The sequence below is a fragment of the Tupaia chinensis genome, unplaced genomic scaffold (assembly GCF_000334495.1).
Source record: "Tupaia chinensis unplaced genomic scaffold, TupChi_1.0 Scaffold000045_1, whole genome shotgun sequence".
Classification (NCBI taxonomy): domain Eukaryota; kingdom Metazoa; phylum Chordata; class Mammalia; order Scandentia; family Tupaiidae; genus Tupaia; species Tupaia belangeri.
Genome location: NW_006159501.1, coordinates 1,699,248 through 1,709,040, shown reverse-complemented (window position 1 = coordinate 1,709,040; position 9,793 = coordinate 1,699,248). Strand labels below are relative to the sequence as shown.

The window sequence follows — 9,793 nt, the reverse complement described above, 5'->3', positions numbered from 1 at the left end:
CTCTTGTCTACAACAGTAAAATGTTTTCTTATTGGCCTCCCTTGCAACACTCCAAAGCATTTTCTTTCTTTTTTTTTTTTATTTTAGAGAGTATTTTGTTTTGTTTTTACTTTTTTTTGCCTTTGGGTGCATGTACTCTCTAGGAAGAGAGAGACAGAGATGATGAGAGGAAAAGTGAGAAATTACCCCCCAAGGAGGATAGTCATACCTCAATCCCTTCTCTATTCTCCTCTTGGGATCCAGGGCACACACACAGATGAGCCCAGCATGAGTTTCAAAATACAGGTATGGAGCTTGAACCATGGTCAACCATATAGAAGTCCAGTGACTTAACCACTATGCCATATGCTGGCCCTTCTCAAATGCATTTTTAAGAGTGTTTTTTAGAACATGATCCAGACCATTAAGCATCCCAGATGAAAAACCTTTAACAATGTCTTCCTGAGTGAACTACTCTATATCTAAGGGTCTTGGCTGGCAACCCAAAGGTTTAAGCCTCTATATTTTACTTACTCTGAAGAGGATTTTAATTAAATACCTACCTTTAAAATTCAAATTTTAAAATTTCCAGGCTTTCTTGGAAAATTAGAAGACTACCTCACACTGTCTTATTTCCTGTGACAACAATCACTTGGAACAGAGTAGTGGCTCCAAATTTGGACAGACAGAGTACCTGTCACTTGTCTTCTATGGGGATTACTTCATGGAAAAATAGAACTTCTGTATTGAGAATATATAAAGAATTCAAATGACTCAGCAGCAAAATAACCAAATAATTTAATTTAAAAATGGGCAAATGACTTAAACAAACATTTCTCGAAAGACATGTAAATGGCCAACAAACATCCTTCATAGACATTTGGAATCTCACTAGCCTACAATAAATGGGTTAATTTATGTAAAAAAAAAAAAAAAAAAAAAACCATACCCAACATCATTAATGAAATCACTAATTATGAATGATTAGGAAAATGCAAGTCAAAACCATATCATCTTACTACAGAGAGAATGGTTTTTATCAAAGAGAAAAAATAGTAAATCTGATGAGGATATGGAGAAAGGGGAGCTCTTTCACACAACTAGTGGGCATATACAGACATTATAGGAAACAGTATGGTGGTTCCTCAAAACGTTTAAAATATAATTACCACATGATCCAGTGATCCTACTGTTAGGCATATATCCAATTAAAACAAAATTAGTATTTCATAAAAAAAATTGCCAAGGCAAAAAGAAATCATAAAGATTCAAGTAGAAATAAATGAAATAGAAAATAAACAAGCTACACAGAAAATAAATGAAAGCAAAAGCTGGTTCTTTAAAAAGACTAACAAGATCGATGCACCATTAGCTAGACTAATAACAGAGAAGAAAAAAAGAAACTAGATAAATCAAATACATAATGAAATAGGCAACATTACAACAGACACAATAGAAATACAAAACATCACTAGAGGATACGATGAGTGACTGTATGCCAACAAACAACAGAACATGGAGGAGATGGACAAATTCCAGGATGCACATACTTCACCAAGATGGCAGGGGGACATAGAAAACCTGAATAGATCCATACCAAGACTTGAGCTTGAATCAATAAGTAACTTCCCAACTAAGAAAACCCAGATCATTATGAATTCTACAAAACTTTTAAGGGAGAGTTAACCCCATTCTACTCAAATGATTTCTAAAGATCCAAAAGGACGGAAACCTCCCAAATTCATTTTATGAAGCATCTATCATCCTCATTCCCCAAACAGATAAAAACATGAAAAAAAGGAAACTAAAGACCAATATCTCTAATGAATATAGATGCAAAAATTCTCAACAAGATACTTGCAAATTGTATCCAACAACATATAAAAAAGATGTTTCATCACAACCAGGTAGGCTTTATTCCAGGGATGCAAGGGTGGTTTAACATATGCAAGACCATAAATATAATACACCATATTAACATAAAAAAGATAAAAACCATATGATCATTTAAACTGATGCAGAAAAAGCATTTGATAAAATACAACATCCTTTCAAGATTGGTATGGAAGGGTCATTTATCAACACAATAAAAGCCATATATGAAAAACCTATAGCTAACATACTGAATGGGGAAAAGCTAAAAGCTTTTCCACTAAAAACCGGTACTAGGCAAGGCTGCTCAGTTTCTCCACTGCTTTTTAATATAATGCTGGAAGTCTTAGCCAAAGCCGTTAGAAAAAAGAATAATGTAAAAGGCATTCAAATAGGCAAAGAGGTGAAAATATCTTTATTTGCAGGTGACATAATGGTATACTTAGAAAACCCAAAGGTTTCCAAGAAAAAACCTCTTGCAGTAATAAATCAATGCAGTAAAATGGCAGGATACAAAATCAACACCCAAAAACCTGTTGCATTTCTATATGAACACGTTGAACAAAGTAGAGCTAAAGAAAGGAATCCATTTTACCACAGCCACAAAATGTGCAAGATACATAGGGATAAACCTAAGAAAGTCAAAGGCCATTACAAAGAAAACTATAAAAAATTTTAAAAAGATCATTGAAAAGAACACAAAAATGTAGAAAGACATCCCATGTTCCTGGATTGGAAGAATTAATATAATGAAAATGACAATTCTACCCAAATTAATCAACATATTTAATGCAATTCCAACAGAGAAATTCTTTATTGGTCTAGAAAAGATCACAGAATTTGTCTGAAATCATAAAAGACCTTGCATTTCCAAAGCAATCCTGTGCAAGAACAGTGGAATGAATGGCATTTCACTCCCTGGTTCTAAAATATAAAGCTATGATCATCAAAACAGCATGGCATTGGCAAAAAACAAAAAGTTTTTTCTGACTGCATTGGCTAAGACTTCCAGCATTATATTAAGACAAGTGGACAAATGGAATAGAATAGAGACCCCACAAATAAACTCCAAAGCTTACAGCCAACTGATTTTTGACAAAGGATACCAGTCAATCCCTTGGAAAAAGGAAAACCTCTTTAACAAATGGAGCTGGAAAAACTGGGTATCCACCAACAGAAAGATGAAACCGAATTCCCATCTTTCACTATTAACAAAAATTAACTCAAAATGGATCAAAGATCTAAACCTAAGACCTCAAAATATAAAAATACTGGTGGAAAACACTGGGAAAATTCTGGAAGACATTGGGATAGCAAAGACTTCTTAAATAAGAGTCCAAAAGCACAGGTGATAGTCTCTAAAATAGACAAGTGAGAATATATTAGATTAAGAAGTTTCTGCTCAGTTAAGGACACAGTAATTAGTGTGAATCAACAACTCTCAGAATGGGAGAGTATTTTTGCAAAATATGCCTGAGATAAGGGTCTGATAACCAGAATACACAGAGAACTCAAGTGGCTTACCTTAAAAAATATATATATTAACCCAATTAAAAGATGTGAAAATGAGCTGAATAAAAAACTCTCTAAGGAAGACATATGAACAACCAAAAGCATATAAGGAAATGCTCAATATCCCTCACCATAAGGGAGGTGCAAATTAAAACCACAATGAGATACCACCTAACTCCTGTCAGAATGACAAAAATTAAAAATACAAAAAGTGATGTGTTGGTGGGGTTGTGGTGACAGGGAACTCTCTTATACTGCTGGTGGGAATATAAACCGGTTCAGCCACTGTGGAAAATAATATGGAGGTTTCTCAAAAATCTAAAAATAGAACCACCATTTACTCTAGCAATTCTACTTCTGGGTATCTACCCAAAGGATGAGAATGCTCAGTCAGAAAAGCTCTAGCACATCAATGTTTATTGCAGCATTATTCATGATTGCTAAGACATGGAACCAAACCAAGTGTCTACACAGGTGAATGGATGGAAAAAGTGTGGCACATATACTCTATGGAATACTATTCAGCCATAAAAAATGGCAAGACCCTGGCATTTGATAAAGGGGTCGAATATGGAAGATTTATTGCTGAGTGAATCAAGCCAGGCTATAAAAGAAAGATATTATATGTATCCACTTAATATATACCAACTACCCACACTCTATGTAGAGACTGAAATATTGGAGGGCATAAAAGCAGTGAAAATAGTTATGGATGCTGAAGATGGTTTGGAATGGTGACAGTAGGGAAAAGTAAAGAGAAGGATAGCATGAAAACAAATAGAGAAGCATGGCATTTGTGGGACACAGAAATGGTTTACTAGACTGATCTGCGAAATATTTCATGTTGAATAAATTCTCTTTACCAGTAAAATGATATACAGTGATTGAATGTTTAAAAAATAATAATAATGAGAATATATAATAAGAACTGCCTCAGCTATAACTGCCAAGACCCCTGCATACCACCCTCCTCTAGGTGCTCCAAGGGCACGACAGAGATGCAGCAAGTGTGAGTGAGAGTGTGGAGACTCGAAGTTTGAGAACCAGATGCATCTGCACTTTCCCTGGAGGCCTCTGCATTTGTAAGCTTCAGGTGGAATTTGGGTCCTTCGGTTTACAACTGTGCTTGATGTAAATAGAAATCAGCTCTACTTCTCTCAGTGGATAATTCATTACTTAACAGAATTGTCTCCCACTGAAGACATTCTATTGTTCTTTAAGCCACAAAAAGCCACATGCAGGCTTTTCTGACATCTGCCCTGTCAAGTTTCCATGATGCTGGGCCTTGAAGGAGGTGAAGGCTTTGTGGTCCAACTCTGTGACCTGCCTTGGTCCTGCTCTATTGAGGATGTGCAGAACTTCCTCTCCACCTGCACAATTCATGATGGGGCTGCAGGTGCCCATTTCATCTACACTAGAGAAGGCAGACAGAGTGGCGAGGCTTTTGTTGAGCTTGAATCAGAAGATGATTCACTGGTACACTGAGGTGTTCAAGTCCTACAGAACCAAAATGGTTTGGATGTTGAAGCACGGTGGTCCAAACAGCACCGACAGCGCCAATGAAGGCTTCATGTGCCTTCAAGGACTCCCATTTGGATGAACAAAGGAAGAAATTATTCAGTTCTTCTCAGGGTTAGAAATCATGACAAACAGGATCACATTGCCTGTGGACCCTGAAGACAAGATTACAGGGGAAGCTTTTGTGTGGTTTGCCTCCCAGGAGTTAACAGAGACGGCCCTAGGGAAGCACAAAGAGAGAATAGGACACAGGTATATTGAAGTATTCAAGAGGCAGTCAGGAAAAAGCCAGGTCCTATTCAGACCCCCCTCTGAAGTTCATGTCCATGCAGCGGTCAGGGCCCTATGACCTGTCTGGCACTACTAGAAGATATATTGCCATCGTGAAGCAAGCAGGCCTGGATAGGATGAGGCCTGGAGCCTAAGGTACAGGCTATCAGGGTTACAAGGAGTACAGTGGCATCAGTGGTGCTACAGTTTCACTGTTTGGAAAAGACATGTTTGGAAGAGACCTCAGTTACAGTCTTTCCGGAATGTATGACCACAGATATGGAGACAGTGAGTTCAGAGTGCAGAGCACCACCAGGCACTGTGTGTCCACATGAAGGGGCTGCCATACAAGGCCACCGAGAACAACATTTACAACTTTTCTCCATTTAAACCTGTAAGGGTCCATATTGAGATAGGCCCTGATGGAAGAGTGATGGGCAAAGCAGATGTTGAGTTTGCCAACCATAAAGAAGCTGTGGCAGTCATGTCTAAAGAGAGGGTCAATATGCAGCACAGATACATAGAGTTATTCTTAAATTCTACCACGGGAGACAGCAATAGGGCATATAGCAGTCAGGTGCTGCAAGGCATGGGGGTGTCACCAGCCCAGGCCATTTATAGAGGCCTGGAGAGCCAGTCAGTGAGTGGCTGTTACAGGGCTAGTAACAACAGTCAGAACAGCATGACTAGATACAACTAGTTTTGTAGGAACGTGTGAGTTGTTTGAATCAAATTCTCAGAAGCAGCCAACAAGCAGTGACAAGCAATTATAACTCTAGAAGAATCTCTGGGACTCATTTTTGCATCATGAGTTTGTGAAATCTGGATTTAAAGATTACCTCTTCAGTGTTTTCTCATGGAAAGTTTTCTTCTAGCATGTGATACTGAGTAAACTATTTTTGGCTTTTCTTAATTAACATTTTGGTAGTACATTCTGAGTGATGTTCTCTGAGTTAAAGTAGTTCAAGTACGTTAAATGTGGGTCTTTTACACAACATCCCAGTGAATACCTTGGGGAAATGGGCTCTTTTGAAAAACTCAAAGGAGGTCCAGCAGTTACTGTAATGGCTATGTCGCTGAACTCCCATGTAGTCGACCGTGGTTCGAGTCCCAGACCTGGTGACTTAAACTCACGCCAGGCATGTGTGCGTGCATGCCCAAGATCCCAAGAGGGGAATGGAGGAGAAGGGATTATGGCATGACCATCCCCCCTGGGGGGTGAGTTCTTACTTTCTGTCTCTCTGGCGAGTGCACGCACCCTGTAGCAAAAACCTCTCCCCCAAGAAAAAGAAATTAAAAAAATATTCAAAGGCACTAGATCCCCAATTCAAAGAGAAACATTTCTCATGTTTGTTCATTCTAGTTTATATTTTCACTTAAGATCTTTTAGGTTAAGTTTAAACTTTTTAAAATTTAGTTTTGAGAATTGAGGCACAGTACTAATACGTAGGTATTGGTGAGGTCTTGACTTAAACTTTCTTTGTACTATGCTTTCCTTTTGGGTGTATTTTGCTAAATGAAACTTGTTAAATTTTTTGTTAACTAAATTTTTTTCTTAACTTTTTTTTTCTTAAAATAAAGATTTTTTTATAATGACTGGCACAGAGTACCTATTCAACAAAAGGTAGTCAAGTGGGTGATTGAAGATAATTCTCTTAATGTACTTTAGTGTCAAATTCAAAAAGTTTAGTACATCAACTCTATGATTTCCCTTATATTCTTACAATGAGGCTAAAATAAAGTCTAAGAAAAATGTTAAATCTGTGAATGGTGGAGTTGGTGACTAGACACAGAAGCCTGGGTGATATGATGTAGAAGCACATGTCCCAATCACTTCTGTGCCGTAGTTTTGTTTCTTTGTTTTTTAGTTGGCTGTGTAGTACTTGGGCTTGCCATAGAGACAGATGGAATTAAGTAATTTCTATTGTCATCCTCTCTCCCTTGATGCTGAGGTCATGGTCATTCATGGCTTAAAAGAATTCTTTTCGAGTAATGTTTAAAACATCAAGGCCAAGAGCCACGATTTGTAGGTAACTTGTGAAAACACTAAATTTTTGTTATACTGACAGTTTTTTCCATGGAGTGCATTCCTGTATTAAATACAAGTGGTTGTAGGATATGCTTATTCTTATGCTCAATGCTTGTTTCCACATTGTGCCTAAAATGTTACTATCCACATACAGTGGAAAGTAGCTGTCTAAATTCCAAACACTTACACACATCATATTGTCATTTTTAACCTTGGGGCTTAAAATAAGTAAACCTAGACTTTAAAATATGAATGGAGTTTATAAGAAAAAGCATCCTGTGCAGAATACTTTAATGTTTACCATTGGTGATTTTCCCCACCTTTGTTTACTTATTTAATAGCCACATAGTGGATGTAACCTAGATGTTCTCATCTTACCACTGTCAGGATCTCCCTCTGATATTTGTGTAGTTAGTGTTCTTGGTTAAGGCCCCAAAGATTTTATTTAAACTCAGTTGATGTGAAAAAAAAAAAAAAAGCTAATAATAATCTGAAAAAAAAAAGAAAAGCTATTTGATGATGATTATGTGGATAGTAATGTCTCTGTCTTGACTGGTAGGCATGGTAATTGTGCTGGAAAAATATGTTATACACTGTAAAGATATATGTGAATAAATGTAATATAGAAAAAGGAGAAAGTACCTCTCTCTCATTAAAAAAACAAAAAAGCCTTAATGTACACAAAATTTTAAAAATTACTTAGGAGGTCAAAGTACCCAGGATATAATATAGAATATGATTTTTAAAAATAAAGATGTATTGCAAAGGTGTAAAACAACCTCATTAAAGGAATAAAAGAATGAAGTGCTGACCTAAGCAACTTTAGAAATAACTAAAATCTGTAAAACTAAAGACCAAAGAAGTAAGCACTCTAGTTAATAAAGTTATTTCTATGGGATTATGGTTAATAGATCTGAAGCCATATAGACGTATATGAAGCTGAAAAATTAGGTAAGTAGATGGCCATAGATGGGGGGAGCCATATTTCTCACTGTTAAGAGTAAAAGGTAATATAATAAAGAATAAGGAATTAGAATGATTTATGGATGATGGATTGAGGTTGAAAACATCACTATAAGTTCATGTTTAGCTTAATACAGATATAAACAGTTACCTATAGACAAATGTATAGAAATGGATTTTATACATGAGTTAGCATGTATAACAAGGAACAGCAGAAATGACATACTTCTAAAACATCTTGGATTTAGAAACTCTGAATGAATGACTGCAGGGAAAATGGCAGAAACACCTGGCCTCTTGCCTTCTTGCTCGAGAACGAAAGGAGGCCATTAGACAAGTGTGTGATTTGATAAACATGTTCTTCAAATTCCAAGGTGTTCTTTCCAGACTCTGGTGTTTCTTAGCCATACTCCTCTTATTGATACTGAAACCACTCTGTTTCAGGAATAATCCTTATCTTTCTAATCCTCTAAGAAACAACTGTCTCTAAAAAATAACTTTCCTTTCTCTTTTGCCCTAACAAATATGGAGGACAAGAGAGTTTTAGCAAGGGCATCCCTGGTATGGCCTCCCTTCTCTCTCTTGACTCAGAACTCTTGTTTCAAGAAGTTCTGTACACACTTCAAGTGACTCTTCTGTCCAGAAGAGTCACACACACACACACACACACACACACACACGCACACATGCACATGTCTTTGCTCTGTTAACCAAAGGAAGTTTGAGGCAACATCCCAACAACATTTGAGTATAAAATGCTCAAAAAACAAACAAACCCTGCAATAAAGTGGTGCATCGAAGAGATATAGGAGCAAACTAAAAGATCTTTAACAGCCAAAGCCAGGACAATGTGAACAATAAAATGAATAAATCAGTATTTAATCATAAGCAAGAGTATAAAATATTCATAAATTCATACAATATAAAGAAATCATTGAATGGATTAAACAAATGGGGGAGGAAAGACAAATTTCTAGGCAGAATATTTTTACAAAATTTATGCAGATATCCTGCCTTAAGGTGGTAGGTGATAAAGTCCCTTTCTTTAAGTGTGATCACAGACAGCATTCCCTCTAAGAGTACAGCATGAAAGGGAACAACAAGTAACTTTACAGAAGAAAAACATCAAACATACTATCAGTCAAGGTCAAGATGAATAGTACTAAGTCAGAATGATACCTGTGCCCTTGATTAGATGTAACAAGAATTATACTTTACTTATATGTCTTTTCTCAATTGCCCATAACCCCAGTCTAATCACAAGAAAAACATAAGACAAATCCCCAGTTGGAAGACTATACAAAATACCTGACCAGGTATTTTTCTTTAAGTTATTAAAGAACGAGAAAAATTGTTACAACTAAGAGGAGCCTTAGCAAACATGACTAACTCTAACATGGTATCATGAATGGAATCATGAAAGAAAAAAAAAATAGGAGAAAACAAGAACTTTGAATTAAGTATGAACTTCAGTTAATAATACTATATCTACATTGATTCATTGTGATGAATACTACTAATGTAAGACATAAATAATAGGGAAACTGGATGTGGGGTATATGGAAACTCTGTACTATCTTCCCAACAGTTCCCTAAATCTAAAACTGCTCTGAAATTTTAAAACTTACCTTAATAATTAGATTATCCCCT

At 36.5% G+C, this 9,793-nt stretch overlaps 1 pseudogene; it reads left to right on the top strand.

The window, feature by feature from the left end:
- Positions 1–4,635: 4,635 nt before the first annotated feature.
- Positions 4,636–5,851, top strand: LOC102469914 (heterogeneous nuclear ribonucleoprotein F-like; annotated as a pseudogene).
- Positions 5,852–9,793: the final 3,942 nt, after the last annotated feature.